The 21,949-nt window shown below is 38.8% G+C and overlaps 1 protein-coding gene and 1 non-coding gene across 10 annotated transcripts in view; both read right to left on the reverse strand.

The window, feature by feature from the left end:
• AUTS2 (activator of transcription and developmental regulator AUTS2) overlaps positions 1–21,949 on the reverse strand; it is a 1,126,706-nt gene that overhangs the window by 544,389 nt on the left and 560,368 nt on the right. The window lies entirely within an intron of this gene.
• On the reverse strand, positions 329–433 carry LOC132233917 (U6 spliceosomal RNA). The gene has a single exon (XR_009452767.1). It is a non-coding gene; the product is annotated as a U6 spliceosomal RNA (small nuclear RNA).

Genomic DNA, 21,949 nt, shown 5'->3' on the forward strand with positions numbered 1-21,949 from the left:
ATATATTTTTATTTTTATTTTATTTTTTAACTTTTTATTGATTAAAATATTACAAATGTGTCTTTATCCCCCCATTGTCCCCTCATCCCCCAAGTCTTGCCCTCACCCTCACTCCCTGTTGTCTGTGTCCATCGCTTATGTTTATATGCATGCATACAAGGCCTTTGGTTGACCTTTCCCTCTCACCCCCACCCTCCCCTACCTTCCCTCTGAGGTTTGAGCATCCAATTGATGCTTCTCTCTCTCTAATTCTGTTTTTGTTCATCGGTTTATGTTGTTCATTATAGTCCACAAATGAGTTAGATCATGTGATATTTATCATGTATTTCTAAATACAGAATTTTTCATGAATTTGCTTGTCATCATTGCACAGGGGCCATGCTAATCTTTTTTGTATCATTCCAATTTTAGTGTATGTTCTGCTGAAGCGAGCCCATGTCCGTATATTTTTAAAATTCTTTGGAATGGCTTCCCTACTAATCTCCTACTCACCCATTAAAATCATTGTCAAGTCCAAATCAGATTTGCAAAGGCGGTACATAGATTAGTGGTTAAGAGCATGGATTATGGAGCCATAACACCTGAGCTTGAATCCTGATTCAACCACTTAATAGCTACAAGACTTTTGGCATGTTATTTAACCTCTGGTGCCTCAGTTTCCTTTTCTGGAAAACATGGATAATAAGAGTGCCTATCTCATAAAATTGCTTTATTATAATTATACATTTTAAGTGTTTCATAAGTGTTAAAAATCCTTTTCATTACCACCATCCGTCTTTGCAATATCTGGGCAATTTATGTTGAGGAATGGTAGTAAGAAAATATAATTAAAAAGTCAAAATGTATTAATAAGCAATACCCAACTCACACACAAAAACAATTTGACAAGAGTATAAACACCTTATGTTAAACAGAAAAGAGACCGCATCAAACCTTCCTAACACTTCTTATTTAAGCCAATAGAAATGCTTAAATAAGCATCTTTGAAATGCCTTTTCAGTTTTTTTAGCTATCATGCCACAATTCCCATAAAATGCAATCTATATATAGTTGCATTGATAATGCGCCTCAACTATGATAAGTGAAGCCACTAAGAAATTACTTTTTGCCAACACCAATACTAAAATTTCATTCTAATAGGCAGGACCAATCCATACTAAAATATGTTCTGTGATTATCTCCTTTAAAGTGGACCGTATTTCTTTTGGAAATCCTCATTTTCAAAAACATGTGTGGACATGAAAGGAGTGCTGCAAGAAATCAACTCCTGACTGGGCAGGTCATGGTGGGAAGTCATGCCCCAGGCACATAACTTTTCGGTAAAAGGCCTATCTTTGCCTTAAGCAAGACCCATCTATTCCTTCTATGCACTTAAGTTAACAAACCTTTGTCTTTTGTTTCTTTATTTGTTTTTGACTTTTAATTTCTTTATTGATTAAGGTATTACATATGTGTGCTTATCCCCCTATTACCCTCCCCCCCCGCCCCCAACTCATGCCCTCACCGCACTGTTGTCTGTGTCCATTGGTTAGGCTGATATGCATGCATACAAGTCCTTTGAAATGTCTCTTTTCAGAACCCTCTTGAACACCCTCAAGAGAGCAAATAATCTTAACTATTCTATAATCCCATTCTGCCTTGCTTTCTCCCACCTCCACGTAATCTTCCTTATGTTTAGTCCTTAATTTCAAATCCATAAAAGAAACTGCAAAACTATTATTTTCTGGAGCATTTGTGATCTTAACTCCCTGGCAAATATTGTCAGTTTGGCTCAAATAAACTCTTAAACTCTAAGTCTAGATCCCTCACTCTCACACCAATCCCAAAGGCCAGGAGAGCAAAGCACCACTAATGCTACTAGTGATGACATAGTCCGAGAATAATGTAAAACTCATATCATATATCAATCGATTCCACATATGGAAAGACCTGAAAGTTTAAACTATAGAGGCCTGAGTCTAGGTTATTAATGCTTCTGAAAAGCTTATGATGTCCAAAAGTAGGCCTCACTTCAGCTCTTCTTTCTTTGCAAGCCACAATTAAATAACTTGTTCTATCTTCAGCTGCATGTGATACATATCCTTCTGCCATCATAAATAGTAAGACAAGTGGCATCACACACCAGAAAAGGCCTCAAAAAGGCAATGATTTTATTATCAAGATCAGAAAAAGCAGTATAATGTCATCTGGGCTCAAACCAAAACCTTTGGCTTTTAAGAACAATGCCCCAGGTGTTGAAATGAATTTCCACAGAACACTAGTGAGTAGCAATTCATGAAGGGTCTACTACATGCTATCCTCTGCTAAGCAATGGAAATACAAAAATAAATAAAACGTTACTTCAAGAACTTTAAAATCTAACAGAGGAGACATGCATAAATAACTATATAATGCAATGTATCAGTATTTCAAAAGCATCTAATAGTCACATTTGGGGACAGGCACATTTATCTCACTTTCATCTATAGATTATAATTAGGATGAACAATTCTGAAATATGTACAGCTTATGCCAAAATATAGGCTGAAAGAAAGGAAAGCACCCAAAGAAATCCAGGTATGCATCTAGCTCAGTCACAAAACATAATTTAATATTATAAGAAAAGGACTTTCCCCGAGTTTGGTTTCCTCAGAGGCACATCTCTAACTTCTGAAAGCGCTTCTTGTCTATAGCCACTATATCAATACAAGGGAATTTTTTCTTCTTTGGTTTCAGACAGCCTTTGGACCAGAAAAATAGAGGGTTGAAAAAGACTCAACCTTTGAACAGTCAAACCCCTGTCTAGTTAGGAAGAGAGTTGTATATAAAATTCTTTGCTTCATTTACTTCATCATTCAAAAAGTAAATATTGACCATACATGAGGTTCAAGTGCTGTCCTAAAACCTGGGAATACTAAGAAGAATAACAAGAATTACATGTAGAGGGAGAGACACACAATCCACAATGACGCAGCCAGAGGGAAATGATGCGGGCCTCAGTTCCAGAAGAAATGGAGGTCAGAACCAGAAAGGCTCATTTCTGGGAGGTGGAGCTCCTGGGACGCCTTCCCAGCTTCTTTTCCCTTTAGCCTTAGTATTTGCCTCCTCTGTGGCTAGTTTGGGAATTACTTTCTACATTCTGTGGATAATCATCTTTTTATTGGTATTTAACCAGTTGGTTTTCATCCTGAGGTCAGGCATAAGTATTTATACTTATTTGAATATAGTCTCTAGAAAAAAAAATCTAGGAAAATTTGTTGATTGAAAAACTAACAAATCACCAGTATATTGAAGTAATGTGTGAAAATGATATGCTGACTCTTCTTAAAGAAAATCTTACTCTTCGAAATTTATCTCAAAAACCCACCCTTATTGGCCAAACTGGGATAGATACTTCTGCTTCCTTCTTAGAATATCAGTTCTTTCAGCTGTTACAAAACGACAGAACAACATTATAGGAGTGTTGGTGAAGCTGTCTTTGGCCGTAAGCTATTCTGGCCAGGGAACGGTTAGAAGAAACCTCCCTTAGTCCATGGTTAATTAATGAGAGTGCTTCATGCACACTTGTGGGGGGTTTCCCAGCTGTGCAAGTCAGCAGGGTGTGAGAGCAGATAATGGCTCTATAATATTGGTCTGTGGGATTTTTTCTTGCCATGTCAAGTCTTAGGGATGGCTTGACTATAAATAGACACAGACGATGGCTCCCATAAAGAAAGCAACTGAGAAAATGATTAACCAAATTGAATACTATTACAGTACTACTTCTACAATAGCAAGTTAAATACCATATAAGATAATTGGCACTTGATGCAAAAGCAGTACTTCCATTTTCATTATTTAATACTAGTGGCCCGGTACACGAATTCATGCATATTAAAAGGAAATTAATTAGAAGAAATATTTTAATATCGCTATTCACCCTTTCTCTATAATAGAAGTGTCAACCAAATTCATGATCAACAATGACAGATCGAAATACATGCATGTGATTGGCGCCAACAAGAACTTCATCTGTATTGCACATGCACGAGTCAACTTAGCCTTTTATAAATACAGAATAAACTTGCTTAATAAGACCTGCTTTCTGATTTAGCTAAACTTTTTCCAGTCCAGTGAAGCACTCCAACTTCTCTTTCAGGTAATTGTCAGCAACACAGCAGTAAATATCAACATGAAGCAGATTATTATTGTAGATCACATAGGGAGAACAAAGGGTAAAATACTTAACTGTAGCAGTATTTGACTATATTCTGCACAGTGAGAAAACCTGAAGTCATTTTCAAGGTCTACCATTTCTTACTTCTTTTCAGTCAGGTCAAGTTTCTAAGCTTTTTAAATCTTCATTTTCCAGCTAATGGAAAGAAAATAGGATTCCACCGAGTCTCCTATCTACCTACTCCAGGACTTCTGTGAGGATCAAATGAGATGAGGCACAGGAAAACGCTTCACAGACATTTGGTTAAAGTGTAAATGTTTCTACCTGGCTATAAAGCAAGTCGTGTTCCTGGGCTGAAGAAACTGCAAGGAGGCTAGCTGCTAGGGAGAGGAAGCCATGCATTGCTGCGTGACGTCATTACCTGGAGGGACACTTAGCATATTAGCCATATATATATTTATCTATCTATCTATATCTATCTATCTATCTATCTATCTATCTATCTATCTATCTATCTATCTATATGTCACTTCTCTTTACCGATGAGGAAATTAAAGACACAGAGTTGTTAAATTATTTGAATAAAATCTAATACTCAAAACTAGGTATCCCAAGTTCAAGAGAGTGAACCTTTAGTTTAAACAAACAAAACTGGTTTATGTCTGTATTTACATTTTTTTAAATTAAGTTCTATAAGATAGAACTTTTGGATCTGATTTGTTTTATAATTATCCCACCTAAACGTCTAATATTATCTCATCTGATCACACTCCTCACCACAATGTCCTGACTCTACTCCAGGATCATTAAATCCGAGGCTGCCACAATATAGAAGATCTCACATGAAGCAGATAGGAAATACATGAGGGAAGGCAAACTCTCTAATTGTCCCAATGAAAGGGAATAAACAGGCTCCTGCTGGGGTGGAACAATATCTTTTCCTATTTCCCTTCTAAATACTCAGCTGGGGCCCTTGTAACAAGTCATAGTTTAACAAGAAAAAAGTGTACAAATATATTTATTACAAAGGTTTTTCTCCTGCTAATTTGAATTTAGAAAGGATGGTCCAAGGAGAAATGTTTCTCTCTCTCTCTCTCTCTCTCTCTCTCTCTCTCGAGAGAGAGAGAGAGCGAGAGAGAGAGAGAGAGAGAGAGAGAAATCCATGTGAGAGAGAAACAATCCATTGGTTGCCTCCTGTATACACCCCGACAAGGCATCCAACCCACAATCTAGGCATGTGCCTTCACCAGGAATCGAGCCCTCAAACTTCTGGTGTATGGAACAGAGCTCCAACCAACTGAGCAACCCGGCCAGAGCTGCCTTCCTCTCCTGACAGGGCATTACAGACAGAGATTCAGAAACTGGGTTGGTCAAAATTCTTGCCTTCTGCTGGCTTTTGTCATTTGTCCCAAACCTCTGGAACAGTGGTTCTCAACCTTCCTAATGCCGTGACCCTTTAATTCTCATGTTGTGGTGACCCCCAATTTCATTGTTACAAATTGAACATAATTAAAGCATAGTGATTAATCACAAAAACAATATGTAATTATATATGTGTTTCCCGATGGTCTTAGGCGACCCCTGTGAAAGGGTCGTTTGACCCCCAAAGGGGTCGCGACCCACAGGTTGAGAACCGCTGCTCTGGAGTAAGATGAGTGCCCAGCCTTTTACTGTCCCTTTGTGATTCTTAGAATTGTGAGGGAGAAAAATTATCTTTTCTTTGTATTCTTATGCATTCTCTGTTGGGGTCTTGTAACAAAAGACATTAACAAGAGAAAAGCATACAAATCTATTTAATTTTAAAGTTTTATGTGACACAGGAACATTCATAGGGAAATAGAGACCAAAGAGATGGTTAAACCTGGGCAGTTTCATGAGAGGCTTGGTGAAGACTGGGAAGTCCTAGAAAAGTGCCCAGGACAAAAGGGATGAGCTACTAGTAAGTGCTGCAAAGTGGGAAAGTGTAACAAGGCCTATTCCTTCAGAACCCTCTTTGAGTTCCTCTGTCTTTAGAGATAATGAAGCTCTTTTCCTCTGGATGTAGCAAGGGCATTGTTCACAGGAGGGTTTTATGACCCACTTTAGGGAAGGTCAGAAAGTCTTTCCTGCACCTGCCATAATCACCTTCCTTCATCTTGAGACATTCAATATGCCCAGGAGCCATATTATGCAGTAGTATGTCCTAAACTCCATTACCATCTACAAATCACGCTCCAAGATATCTTTAAAATTTCTAAATAACTAGAAGAACCTGAAATCTACTATTTAATAAAATCTGTTTTCCTGAAACCAGTGTGGTACCTGTAAATGTATTTATAGCAGACTTGAAAAAAATGAATGAATAGTTTGAGACTGAAAAAAAGGCAGGTGGGCAGCCATAAACTTAAAGATACACCCATTTGGTGACCCAGCAGACTTGGAGAAAATGGTCACTTTATAAAGCATTTCCTGCAACTTCCCGGAAGGCCTTCATGTCTCCCCAAATCTCTACACATTCATGAAAGTTATTTTTCTATTAGGGGCCTTTATAAGGAGTCTCCAAAAGTCTTATTAAAACGCAAATCATTTATTTGCTAAAGGTCAGTCTTAAGCTTTTAGCGTCCGCTAACATAATCACAGAAGTAAAATTAGCAAATGTCTTAACTGCATTCTTAGGAAATCTGGGCAGGTGACCTATGATGAGAAGAAGGGTGAGAGTCCAGGAAGAAAATGGCCAGGTGGGGCAGGGCTTATAAAGAGGAGTCCTATTGTAAGTAATGGCCAGTAAAGGAAGGGGTACCAAAAAAATCACTAAAAACAGAAAAAAGGAAAAGCACAATTTTACCTGCTGTATCAAGTTGCCTAAGACCACTTCCTTTCTCACCTCCCCAGGGGGCTATTTAGAGGGAACTGACCCAGGCCAGGGGTGCATTTTCAGTTATTACAGGAGCAAGTTGAGCTTCTGGCTCTGCACAGCCCTTGACCTGAGGGTTGATGGGCAGAAGGAGAGGAAAGGGAATTAACCAGACCCCCCATGGGTAGAGTCCGCACAGCAGGGCTGAAGACCATGTCCCTCCCAGCATGGTTTCCAAAGAACAGGTCTTTGACTGCAGCAGTTACTGCTGTCCAGGGCTGTGCTGCAGGGATGGACTGAGGGCCACAGCCTGGAGGGAAGCGGGCAGCAAGAGAATTCCTGGATGAGAAATGTAATCACTGACACATTTATCAACTGATGGCATAGAACCCTAATATCATGGTGATAAAACAGAGTCGATGCTGGCCTAACTACCCTCTCTCAGTCAACTGCCCAAGGTCTGGTGATTCATCAACATCTCTCTAGGCATTTCTCTAAACAAGCCCAGCCTCCAATCCAGTGTAAAATCCACAAGCCAGCTTCTGGGAGTGAGAAACAGGCAGTTGACTTTAGGATTTTTTTTTCTTCATCTGGAGAAACATGAATAAATCACACATCATCAAGTTTATCATTTTTCTCCTCAGAGAAATATGAAATATTATAGATCATCTCTAGTACATCAGCTTCTTCACACTCCATTAGCATGAAGGGACTATTTTTGATATAATTTATCAAACCACTGGCCTCATTTCTGCCATTTCCTTCAAAATGGAAATGCGGACACAGTGGACTCGGCTTCCCTTATTCGCAAGCTGCCACAATCTGCCTTCTACTCTGGGAGCAGGAGCTAAATTGAAGGCCGTAATTGGTGACAGGTCATCAGCCTGTGCTACCACTCAAAAGGCTGAAAGTTCTAGCCGAGAGACTGGAATGGGGCTGCTTCAAGTCACCTTAGGTAGATCCTGATGAACTGAGAATATGTTTGTTTTTAATGAAGAGGCCTTCTCTCTTACCAAAGTCAGTTTCTCCTCAACCTGCCCCACCTTGAAGTAGAAAGTGTTCTGCTAAGGATGGCTGCCTGGTTACTAAGCTACCTGCACTTATTGGGAGCCAGAAATGCTTGAAAACTACAACAGAGAATGAAAACATTAGCTCTCTATCTTCTTCTTCCTCCCATTGACAGCATTAAAGTGTTTTAACAGCAAGGCTGAGAATCAAATGACCTATTCAATTTAATATGATGCTTATTTTAATTAATGAGTTCCTACTATGTTTGAGGCATCCGCCATGTGGTTCCTGCTCATAGTCAGCTAAGCAAATGTCTACCTAACTACTGTAATATAAGAATCAGACAAGATATATAAGATGTACATAGATAAGAAAGTACTTCATTAGGATCTTGAAAACGGAGTAGAATTTCAACATCCTGGATAAAGTTTAAGACAGGAAAAACAATGAAGGGTAAAGAAATGTCACCAGGAGGCATTTAAGAAAGAATGACACTGGAATGAAGGCTCGAGAGGTAAATAGTACAAAGACCAAAAAGAGGTTAGATCAGGATCATTCTTGAACAGCAAGCTGAGGAGTATTAGCTTCCTCACATAAGTAACAGGAAGCCATTGAATGTTTCTGAGCATAACAGTAAAGATTAAAAGTGTTTAAGAAGTCAACTTTAACAGACCTGTGAAAGGAGAGGTGAGATGAGAGTTAAGAAGACTGGTGAGAAGACTCCTGCAACCAAATTCCCCTGAAAGTCCTCTCTAGAGCATACAGCTGAAAGATAAGAGCCTGGTTCGCCAGTCATACATCAATCATGCCACGCGCTAATAAGTGCTCAATACAATTGGCTGAAATAACAAATGGACATGTGTGCACGGAGATCTGTAAAAGAAGGTTCATAGCAGCACTATTTGTAATAGCAAAAAATTAAAAACATTTTACATGCTCATAAATAGAATACATAAATTGTGGCATAACTTTAAACTAGAATTTTATACAATAATGAAAGAGCAAAATATAGCAATTGAATTAATCTCACAAACATACTGTTCAGTTAAAAAAAAGCTGCTAAATGATGAATTCCAGAGGGAAGGTGGGGAGTGATTAACCAGGGAACTTATATGCATATATGCATAACACATGGACACAGACAATAGAGTGGTGAGGACCTGGGAGGGCCAGGTGCGGGGTGAAGAGGGTCAATGGGGAAAAACACACACAAACAAACAAAGGGGACATCTGTAATACTTTCAACAATAAAGATTTTTTTAAAAGTTGCCGAAGTGTGTGTGTGTGTGTGTGTGTATATATATATATATATATATATATATATATATATATATATATATATAGTAAGATGCAATTTAATATATATCTTAAGCATACTATATAATACTTGCTGGTTTATGCATGTAAAACATGTACAAAGAAGTCCATAACATAAATAACTATATTCATATTTGTGGTTGTTACCCCTGGACTCTGAGAGGAGAATATGATCAGAATTACAATGGGAGCTTCAACTATACTGGAAATGTCTCACTTTTCAAGTTGGTGATGGGCACATGGATGTTCATTCTATTATTTTTTTATGCCTTTATATAATAAAAATAAGGACAAAGCAAAAATAATAATGATCAGTCTGGGGACTTTTGGGGGACTAGCCATATTTAAGGATATGGAGGATAAGATAACCATTAGTGAAGTAGATTGAGAAAGGACAGTGAAAAAAGGAGAGAAGTCAGACCACTGACATACCCCAGGCCGGGAAGGTGACAGGCATGTGCAGCTAAAGGCTGGCAGAATCTGTAGGCTGCAGTTCATACACTTGGTCCTTGACAGGAGGCCAAGGGCTCATGGGAGAACTGGAGATGAGGAGGGACAAGGGCACAGGAAGGAGCAGGAGAGCTGGCGGGAGGGTCAGGTGGGTCTTGACCAAAGGCAAAAACAAATGAATGGAAGCCTGGATGGAAGCCGTCCTTTGCAGGAATACAGAGACCTATTTACTAACTCCAAGGAATAAAAAAAGCATGTGTGTGTTTTAAGAAAATTCCAAAGTTGGCATTAAATTTTACTTTCCCACCTCCCCTCCTGAAAGACTGAATTTTGTGCTATCATTCTTTTTCAAATGATAAAGTATTTTCTTCCATTTTAAGACTGAGCTGGGACAGGACGGCATGGGAAGCGAGTCAAAGCAGAATAAGAATATGTCAACCTCTCATTTTTCTTCTTACAGGAATGCAATTGGATAACTTATTTTTAAAAACCTGAAGTTTATTAGTCTGGTATTTATTTTGGTTTCTCTGGAGGGTGCAATTATGCCGTAGAAAGACCTGTGGCTGAAAGACTTTCACAATAAACTATTTCTATGCTTACCACATGTACCAGGGGCAGCAAAGAAGGTCCCCTTTGTGAGGCATTTTTCAGAGAGACGACCCCTGTCCTTTTCTGTTAACATCATCACAGATTCTGGCATCAGGGCTCCATGGACCACTACCCCAGCTACAGAATACCTCCTGGGAGTTATGCAAAATGATTATGCTGAGCATCCCAGCCAGATCTGAAAGAGTCCCGGGGGGGGGGGGGGGTAAAATACCTGAAACAATCCTGCACAACAGAAGAACGGATCCCAGCATTTGCAATGAAGGCATTGCCAAGGCTGGTGGCAAGCTAGAAAGAGTTGGCCTCAGGGTCCTGCAATTCCTTCTAGATCAGAAAATGTAAACTAAGTATAGTGAACAACTTTATAAGTAGAGAAGGAGCCTTGAACCTAGGGTTTCTGCCTCCCATTCCTGTTTCTGGGGAAATCCCACTTCACAAGTAGAGTAGGTGGGTCCAGTTCACCATTCTTCAGTAGAGCTGTGAAAAGGTAAGTAGAGATTTCCAGAAAACATCTGCCAAAACATCATGTGATAAAAATACTCCACATGGAATCGGGAAGTAAGAAATGGGTTTGAGAGTCTCTCTAGTTTGCCAAGCCAGCAAGTGACACTGCTGGAGGTGCCAGGAAAGCGATGATGTGCAGGTGTTAAAAACAAATGAGGAGAAAAGCACAAGGGAACATGCCGTGATAACCACAGCTGCTCCTGAAGAACCCCACTCTTGCCCTGGGGGTAATTAAAACCCATTCTCCAGGGCCTGCATAATTAACCACTAAAATCAAGGAGGAAAAGCAATGTATTGGACTCAAAGACATGTCTAAGACAATGTGAATTATATGCAGACTCAAAACCCCATGAATTTTCCCCACTTGTACAGGCGTGGCTGGGGACCTCTGTGATGGGCTTCCATTTCAAATGACGCAGGTGAAGCCATGGTATCCAGCTGAGCCAAAGGTGGAGCCAAGGTAAACAGAAGAGAAGACAAGGCAGGAAAATGAGATGGCCCATTCAAACAGTCATACACAGCCTGGAGCACAGACTTGCCCATGAGTCACACTAGGCCCTTAAGCTGCTGCCCACCTGCTGCCAAGGCATTTCAAAATACATCCTAGGACTTTATCTACAATAGTGGAGATTCACCAGGCCTTGGTGGGACCTGCTGAAAGTCTATTCTATATTTTGAGCAATATATAGCTATATGTAAACTGGCTGTTCTCCCACTGCAACAGGGAAAAAAACAACTTTCCATTAAAGTCATTTATCTTTATTGTTGAGAGTAGTACAGATATTCCCCCTTCCTCTATTGCCCCCCTCCACTGGGTTCTCACCCTGCCCCAGGCCTTCACCACACTGTTGCCTGTGTCCATGGGCAATGTATATATGCACCTAAGTTCTTTGTTTTATCTCTTCTAGCCTCCCCTCCCCACTTCCCTCTGAGAATTGTCAGTCTGTTCCATGTTTCCATGCCTCTGGTTCTATTTATTTGTCAGCTTATTTTGATGAATAAAATCCCATTTTGTTACACCAGGAAGCTCAAAATGATGTCAGTAATGGCAAAGGAAACTGAGACCACCAACCCCCTGTGTCTTCCCAGGCTTAAAGACAGTGGTCACTCAGAAAGAACGTTATTTTTAATTGGTATCCAAGTGGTGCTGCCATTCATATTTCTCTTAAAATGTTCTCAGGACATTGTAAAGGGTTTAATGACACCACAGGGACACTCACTCTTCAGGGAGCTAAAAGACATTATATCAGGGGTCCAAAAATTAATTTCTCAAAAACGACAAATGAAAAAAGAATGATGTTAATTGTAGATGATCAAGCAATCAAACAGAAACCACTAACAGGAAGAAGAACCAGTGTACATCAGCAATGGCTTAAAGAAATTGTGGGGCTAGAAATAAACGAGATCACCCCAATGCAGTTCAAACAGATTTAATGCAAAAAGAAAACACGAATCCTAGCTAGGGATGTGATGATGAACCAGAAACTTACATCTCTTGCACATGATGAAAATGACCTTTCTTGGGGAGAAAATTCCTTTCCTTAATGACATCCCAGGCCAGAGCCTGACTTTGTGTTATAAGGTTCAAATCTTTGCTCCCTCAGTTACCACCAGCCTCATAATCAAAGTCTCAATTTCTTCATTTGTAAAATGTCAATAATAAAATCCACCAGGTAGAATTGCTTAGAAATGACACGAGATACCTATAAATAGAATATCTCATCAAATAACATGCAAAGCCCACAGCAAAAGTGAGTAAGTCTGGATCTCCCCCATGCCCCTGCACCTCCGAAGCAGCACAGTGACATGGTTATGAGCACAGATTCTCCTCTCAGGCTATTCAAACCCTGGCTCAGCCAGCAACTACCTATATGACCTTAGACTTCTGACCCTTTCTACGCCTCAGTCTCCTTACTGAAAAAATGGAGATGGTAACAATGCCTTCTTGATGAAGTGGTTGGGAGGAATAGTTATTACCTGAAACATGCTTAGAACAGTGCCTCGCACACAGTCACAGCTCTATAACTGTTCGCTTGAATCATTATTATTATTATATATAAAATTTGGAAACTTATTGACAGAATACCTCCTTTGAAATTTTGAAAATCTAGAGGCAAAGCATTTAATCAAGTCAGACCTTCTGAGCATTCTATGTCTCCTGTGAAGACCCTAATAATGATATTCTTGCTTTATCCAGTATGGCTAATGTACTTTTTATTTGGCTTTAAGAAAAAAAAAAAAGAGGTAAAACATTGAGAAAACAGTTCATATCAGCAATTTACTTATTAAACAGCAACTTCCCAGGTGTGGCTTAAGTGCAGAGTAAACCTAGCCCAACTTCCCTAAGACTCCAATTTTATATCCATTTCTTGTACAGAAACAACTTCACTCCAATACCATGGCCTCCAGGCTGTGCAAGACAATCCGTCAGCAGAGACGCAACTGTCATTGCCAGAGCATGCTCTCTCAGGCAAAAGCGCACTGAATACATTTTACAAGATTTTTAAGAACAAGTATATTGAAATATACATTTTTTTGAACAATGATCCAAATTTAAATTAACACCACTTCATCCCAGTTAACAGTTTTACTCTTATCTTCTTAATAAAGAAGACTAAGTATTATGAAATGGTTTGGGCAAGCATGGTGGGTTAACTGTTTCTGGGAGTTTAAATCCATAATAACATTTCTTTCACACAAGCACTGCTGAGAAAAATAGTAATAGTGGTTTGGACAAGCAAACTCATTTCCATTTCACAGAAGAAGAAACTGAAAATGAGCAGGAAGTTGAACAATTTCTCTAGAGTTAGTTGCTTCTGAGCAAGTGTCAAGAATCTAAGACATCCTGTCCCTGGCTCCAGATGGTAGTCATTGAGACTCTATGGCTCTGGCCCATGAGTAATTTTCAGGTAACTGCTTGGATTCCACAGAATACCAGAAAATGCCAACACTGGCCAGTTCAATGAATCCTTTACGACCCACACACAAGGAAATCAAAGTATGTGCTTGGGTGCACTCTGCAGTAAACTAGATATTCTTTCTCACCCTAATATCCTTTCTGCCAGAAGCTTTGGATGTTTGGGGGGGGGGGAAGTTTATAAATTGTGATGACTTGCAGGGGCCAAATCCCATGAGCTTCAGTTAAAGCAATCATTTCTCACTTATTAATCAAGTGCAATCACAACGATTATATTGTAGACATAATAATAATGAAAGCAAATGCGATTTGCTTTCAGTAAACGTTGGCAGGCAATAACATTTTCTAATAAAAATACAGCCAGGAAAATAGTTTATGGTGTTGAGAGAGATATTAAAAAGTGCAAAAATGCACAGAGGAGAAAGGCATTAGATATACATATTTCCCAGTTATTAAAAATTGAAAAATATAAAGGTGAGATTAATGTTACAGAACCTCTCTGCATCTCTAGAAATGAAGGGTTTAGGGTATATGAAATGTCTGCTGCTCTCAAGGATGTACCATAGCTAGCAGGAGAACCTCTGCATAGAATTTGAATGAGTAATGGGATAAGAAGCATCAGATGAAATTGAGAAGGAAAGTAAAATTTCCCATGAAAGAACATTCTTTAATTATGAAGAAGTTGTCTGGGATTACCCTACAGAAATCATTGCAAATCCTTGCTCTTTATACCTGAGTAAAATGAGAGCTACCTAGAAAGCCATTTTTCCTGCTTTACTCTCGCAGGTACATAGACAGAAAAAAGACTGAGCACAGAGTAGCAGCAACATCAGGAGATGTGCTGCAGATGCTGGGAATAGAGGCAGAGGCCCAGGATTCAGCACCAGCAAGCTCCCTGGCTCCCAGGACCATGGCACTGTGTGCTGAACAGAGGGGTTAGGAAAGGCAAGCGGAGAATGGAGGATGCTTGGTAGGAGAAAAAGGTTTCCATCACAAAGCATCAGCAATGAGGAGAAGCTCATGGTAGATGAGGAAATTCTGCAGTCATCTGACTCCTGAAAGGTAAAAAAAAAAAAATGTAGTCCATCTTAAAATCTCTGAGCAAGAAAGGAAGGGAGCAAAAACTACTAGAAAAAAAACACACAAAACTTGTTTATAATAAAGACTACATTCTGTAGCAATTTCCTAGATTCCTGGGGTTAGAAATCTAGATTGCCAATGGATAAGTGAGCCTTAAAATCACATCCCTGCTGACAAAAATTCATTTCTTATAACCGTCTCCATTTACCGGAATGCTGAATCTTTCCCATGGGGAAGGAACAAATGAAAATGTTATTTCTCTGCTCATGAACTCATACCTTTCTGTCTGCTTTTCACTGTTGGCAATTTCATTCTCCTCCAAATTTGACTAAAGCCCGTGACCTGAGGGAAATAATGTCTATATAATAATCTTCTGAAACTCTAATTCTGAGTCATGTTTTTTTGGATGTTGCCGCGCAGTTTATGAAAATTGCACTGAGCTATGAAATGTAAGTGATGTGATGTCTCTGCCTAACATAATCATTTTGCTGGTGAACATGTTGCAAATACTAATGAAAAGGAGGCTCCCACAAAAGCCATGAAAGCTGGTTAATGGCAATAATCTAGCATCAACGGCCCCATCTTCAGCGCTGTCCCTCTTACTCCTCTCAGAATAGAACCAACCACAAAGGGTAACAGACAGGTGGTCAAAACACAGTCAGGAACAAGGGGGAAGAATGCACTTCTATTGTGATCCTCCTCTTGTCCCTGTATGCCTGAAATCTCTGACACCAATTCCTCTGAGCCTGGTACAATAGCATGCGATCTGACAGCTTGAGAACAATGGTGTACTGACTTCCCACGTTAAAGAAGACCTCAAATTTGAGACAGGATCAGTTATCTCTTTCAGCGAGTTTAGCCACACAGTACAATTAATGAATCTGTGCAGATAACCATTGTACCTGGCAGTGGACCCTGCAAGGCTGAAATTTCCGTCTGTCATTTGGTGAATCTAACACAACCAAATGGAATTAGGATCATTATTCTAATTTCTCTCTAGCCCTTTCAATGTGTTCAATGAGGGAATTAAATAAAGAATGTCATAAAGATAACTTGCCCTTAGTAAATCGAATTTCAAATAAAGAGAACTTTGAACATAAAATTCTGTAATCTGTAATGTCTATGCACTTACTGTTACTACCAAAAAACACCTGGAAATGATATAAAGTATTAAAATTAATATTTAGTTATCAAATTGTCTTTTGAGGGGTGGTAGATGACAATGTTTTTGGTGTGTTTTTTTTTTTAAATAGAAAGCTTTGTTATTTGAAATCTTCTCTCTTCATCTGATTCTCAGCAAAATGAGGGGATTTATAGTTTCCCATTATCAGCAAATATTACTGCAATTGTATTTGATTCCCGAGACAACTTAGGAAATGATGCAATGTTAGAAAATTAAGCAGCAAGTAAAGTTTTATTAGAAACCTATATATATGTGATGTTACTACCTATGACATGCCAGCCCCCATTTAACTAGAGAAAATAACTAGCAAGTATTACAATGAAATGGAAAATCATATTCCTTAACATTTATTGTGAAGATTATTGTAGATATTGAAATTATAGATATTTAAATGAACCCTAGGCATCATAAATTCCTTCTGACTTACAGTGAACATATTTCACGCAAACCTGGTTGAGTGTTGCACAATGAACCAGGAGGTCTCAGTTCGATTCCTAGACAGGCACACGCCCGGGATGCAGGCTCAATCACCAGTAAGGGGCATGCAAGGGACAGCAATTAATGATTCTCTCTGATCATTGATGTTTCTATCTCTCCCTCTCCTTTCCTCTCTGAAATCAATAAAAATACATTTTTTTAATAAAAAAAAACCTCTACAACCATATGGCATTCATAATTAAAAAGATAAAATAAAAATGTTAAACTCATGGCCCTAAACCCTTCCAAAGGCTAAGGGAAGGAATAGGATTTTGGGTGGTAGGATAATGGTAACATAATTATTTTAAAGAAGGATTAACAGTCATTTTTCATAAGCTTTTTAGCAGTGTCCCCTCCAAAAAAATAAAAAAATAAAAAAAACCTCCACACACATTTGAAGTACTTGATCCAGAAGATTTCTTTTCTTGTTTTTTTTTGGAAAAAAAAATATATTTTTTTTATTTTAGAGAGAGAGGAAGGGAGACGGAGAGAGTGAGAGAAATATTAAGGTGAGAAGTATCAATCAGTTGCCTCCTGATTAGGGATTGAACCTGCAACCTTGGTATGTGCACTTGACTGGGAATCGACCTTTCGGTGCATAGGATGACACTCAATAAACTGACACACACCAGTCAGGGCATCTTTTGTCCTTTACTTAAAAAAACAACAACAACCCTCATATTTGAAGAAAGTTTACAAATAGGCTGGCCCATGTTTGCTACATGCAATAACTCATCAAAATGATCCTTAAACCCTGGTCCCCAGTTTTGTATCCACCTCATCTTCGAAGAATATCTAAACACACTTGTAAAATGAGAATCTTTTACTTGGATTATGAGCATACCACTTTTTTGAAGTCTCTATTAGTTTAGTAGGGCTGTAAATTACAAAATCAATTATTCTTATTTACTCTTAATTTGAAGAATTATTCATACTTCTCCTGAGAAGGGGAGCTATTATTATGTCAATTATGAACATGAAAACTAAAATTATATTCTTTTCTATAAGAGAATACCTTATATTTGGGGTAACCTGATAATAAGATTAATGATGAAAAATTATGGTCAAAATTTAGGGCAAAAACATTATGACCTCAACAGTTACTGATTCAAAATATGTATTTCTAGGAGTAAAATTTGAAAGTCCACTCATTCACCAACCCACAAAGATCTTTTTATTCTTAACTATTAAAGAGTTATATCTGTCACACTAAACCTAATAAAAATTTCTAAATATGCTTAGGATTTTTCCAGACCCAGATTTAGACACATATTTAGAATACATTATCTTATTGCTATCCTATTACTCTCTGTTCTTCCAAAATATACATCCAAATTCAGTTTCTTTAAAAGAAGACTGGGCCCTGACAGGTTGCTCAGTTGTTTAGAGCATCTTCTGAATATGCCAAGGTTGCTGGTTTCATCATAGGTCAGGGCACACACAAAAGTGATCCAATGGTTGCATAAATAAGTGGAACAAAAAATTGGTTTCCCTCTCTCTCTCTCCCCTTCTCTCTCTCTCTCTCTCTCTCTCTCTCTCTCTCTCAAATCAATAAATAAAAAATAAAAGCAGACTAAAACTTTTCACCTTTCGTTTTTACTGGTTTACTGGGTTGTGCCTCTTGATGATATCAAAGTCTTAATGCTACCTATTCAGGGAGTTGAAATTACTGGGAGTTAAACATAATGAGGAAGGCCCCGGGGCTCAGCAAACACATGGGAAATGCTTCTCCACAGACTGATGGGTCATGTATCTTAAGCACCAGTGCACACTTCAAACCCACAAGTTCAATCACAAACTGTCTAATAGTACCACTGCAGTGTAAAGCTAAAAGTAGATTCATGGCAACTCTGTGGCAGTTTTACTAATATTTCTGAAGGCTTCAAATGCTATTTTCTAAGCCTGATCACTTGTCAAGTTTCAGGTATTTAATTTTACTTCAGGAAATTGCATTCCCCAAACAAGTCATGTGACAGACTATCTGCTACTTAAGCCAAGTGTACTTAAAAAATATATTGTGTAATAAACTAATACAGATCTCAAGTGAATATAATTCTCATTTATTACAAATGTGCATAGCATACCCTATACCTCTGAATAATTCTAAGTGTAAAATAAAATTAGATTTTTTATTTCTTATTTTATCTGTGAGTTATTTAGAAGTATGTCATGTAACTTCCAAATATTTGGGGTTACTCTAAGTATCATTCTGTTGCTGAGTTCAAGTTTAAATTGGTTTTGGTAGGTGAACATAATTTAAGTGCCAAAGCAGCCGTTCGACAGTACCTATGACGTGCACTGACCACCAGGGAGCAGATGTTCCAACCGGTAGGTTACCTTGCTTTCGGGGTCTGGCCAATCAGGACTGGGAGAGATGGGCCAAACATACCCTGGAGCCCTCCCATAGCCCCTCCCTGGCCCCGATCGTGCACTGGTGGGGTCGCTCAGCCTGCCTGCACCCTCTCGCAAATCAGGACCCCTCGGAGGATGTTGGAGAGCAGCAGGCCAGGTCGAGGGACCCCACCAGTGCACGAATCCATGCACCAGGCCTCTAGTTAATGAATATTCCATGTGCATTTGAAAAAAACACCTGTATTAGTTGCTGAGGGGAGAATTTTATAAATGTCAAATGAGTCAATGTGGTTGATAGTATTACTGAAGTATTCTATGTCTTTCCTAAATTATGTTACTGGTAATACCAATTACTGAGGAAGGAGTATTAAAATCTCCAACTAAATTGGTGGATTTGTCTAATTCTCCTTGCAGTTCTCTTAGTTTTTGCTTTATTTATTCTGAGGCTCGGTGATTAGGTGCATATGGCTTTATCTTTCTTGATAAATTTTTCTTTGCTTTACCATTCTGCAGTCCTGATAACATTGCTTGTTCTAAGGTATATGAAATATAACTACCCCACATTGGACTTTGCATGATACATTATTTTCTATCCCTGAAGTTTTAACATAGCTATGTCATCATAATTAAAAGGATTTTCTTGTCCTGCTCACAGTTGTTTAGTGGTTAGAACATCAGCCCCTGCACTGAAGGGTCCCTGGTTCCATTCCCAATCTAGGGCATGTACCTGGGTTGCAGGTTCAATCCCCGCCCCGGTTGGGGCACATGCAGGAGGCAACCAATTGGTGTGTGTCTCTCATCTCTCTCTTCCCCTCTCTCCCGCTCTTCCTCTCTCTCTCTCTCTCTCTCTCTCTCTCTCTCAAAAAAAAAAGGAAAAAAAAATGTTCTCATGTAAGGATTAACCAAAAAAATAAAACTGTTATCTTGTAGACAACATATAATTGGGTTTTGCTTTGTATCCAATTTTATAAACACTATTTTTATATTTTTAATCCCCATCAGAGGATATGTTTATTGATTTTGAGAGAGAGGAAGGGAGGAGAGAGAGCAAGAGAAAGAGAGAGAAACACCTGCCAGAGTGGCTACTATCAACAAACCAACAAATGACAAGTGCTGGCGAGGATGTGGAGAAAAGGGAACCCTAGTACACTGCTGGTGGGAATGCAGACTGGTGCAGCCACTATAGAAAACAGTATGGAGTTTCCTCAAAAAATTAAAAATGGAACTGCCTTTTGATCTCACTTCTACGAATATATCCTAAGTATCCTGAAACACCAGTCAGAAAGAATACATGCACCCCCATATTCATAGTAGCACTATGAACAATAGTTAAGATCTGGAAACAGCCCAAGTGCCCATCAGTAGATGAGTGGATAAAAAAAGCTGTGGTACACTTCCACAATGGAATACTATCTACAACAATAAAACAGAAAGATGCAAATTGACCATACCTTCGCGACACCCACCAGCCAATCAGGAGTATGCAAGTTAACCTAACAAAGATGGCAGGCGCCTAGTGAAGACAGTGCTGGCAGCCAGGGGAAGGAAGGCCCATTCTTACACGAATCTTCGTGCATCGGGCCTCTAGTGCAGCTATAAAAAGAAGGATCTCTTACCCTTTGAGGCAGCATGAAAGGACCTGGAGAGTATTATGCTAAGTAAAATAAGCCAGTCAGAGTAAGATAAGTATCACATGATCTTGCTTATATGTGGAATCTAATAAATAAAATAAACTGATGAACAAAATAGATTCAAAGACTTGGAAGCATGGAACAGACTGATAAATCTCAGAGAGAAGGGGGGGTGTGAGGGGATAGGAAGACATTAACAAAATAACTTATATGCATAACCAAGGGATAAAAACAATAGTGCAGTGAAGGCCTAGGGATGTGTGGGAGGAGGGGGGTCAATGGAGAAAAAAGTGGGATATCTGTAATACTTTCAACAATAAAAATAAATATAAAAGGGTCTTCTTTAAGAAGAAGAAAAGATAAAAAAAATATGAATGAAATGGCAATATATCAACAACCAAATAAATAAATAAATAATAAACAAGCAGAACAGAAAGTTTGCCAGATGGGAGGGGGGCATGGGTAAAAAGGTGAAGGGATTAAGAGTACAAGTTATAGAATAGTCATAGGGATGTGAAATACAGAATAAATAATGAAGTCAATAATATTCTCATACCTATGTATGTTGTCAGATGGGTATGAGATTGTACAGGATGATCACTTAGTATTATAATGTCTAATTCCTGGAGTGTACACGTGAAACTAATATAATATTGTATGTCAACTATAATTGAAAAATAAAAAATGATTCAAAAAACCTTTCAAACTCATCAAAAAGAAAAAAAATGTCTAATAAACTGTCTCAGTCTTGAAGTCTAAGGAGACATATGACTAAACATTTTAATATCGTATCCCAGAAGGAATTTGGAAGGGAAAAAGGGCATGAGGTAAAAACTAAGTAAATCGGAATCAATTATTAATGTTAGTTAATAAAAAATGTAGTAATATTGGTTAATTAGTTGTAAAAATGTATCATACTAATGTATAATGCTTACAATAGGAAAACTAGGTGGTACACATATGGAAAATCTTGTATTATCTGCACAAATTTTTTAAATCTAAAACTATTCCAAAATTTTTATTTTATTAGAACTATCACAGAGCTGTTCTCAGTGTTTGTGATCTACCCTAAGTTTACAGCAGGCCCTGCATATGAGCATTATGTGTGTGGGGAGTGGGGAAAGGGTCTCTCCATGCCTCAGTAGACTTCTGCTGTTTATTTCTTGCTGTGAGGCTTGTGGTGGGGGAGGGAAGTTTCTCAGTCTTCTTGCTCCTGCCTCAGTCTTAACCTGACCCTATACATCTGAGCTTCAGGACTGGGGCTTTCTCAGTATTCTGCTTCTCCTCCAATGGCAGGAAACCACTGCTTCCTACTCAGTTCAGGCTGTAGAATCAATCAGGCTCCTTGCTCCTCCCCACAACCATCCCATGGGGAAACCAAGTGCTTGTGTTGGTGGACTATCACAGACATGAAGAAGAATCCTGGGCACTATGATCTCTTCCGTGGCAGATGGCT

Source organism: Myotis daubentonii, chromosome 4, assembly GCF_963259705.1.
Source record: "Myotis daubentonii chromosome 4, mMyoDau2.1, whole genome shotgun sequence".
In the NCBI taxonomy this organism is placed as follows: Eukaryota; Metazoa; Chordata; class Mammalia; order Chiroptera; family Vespertilionidae; genus Myotis; species Myotis daubentonii.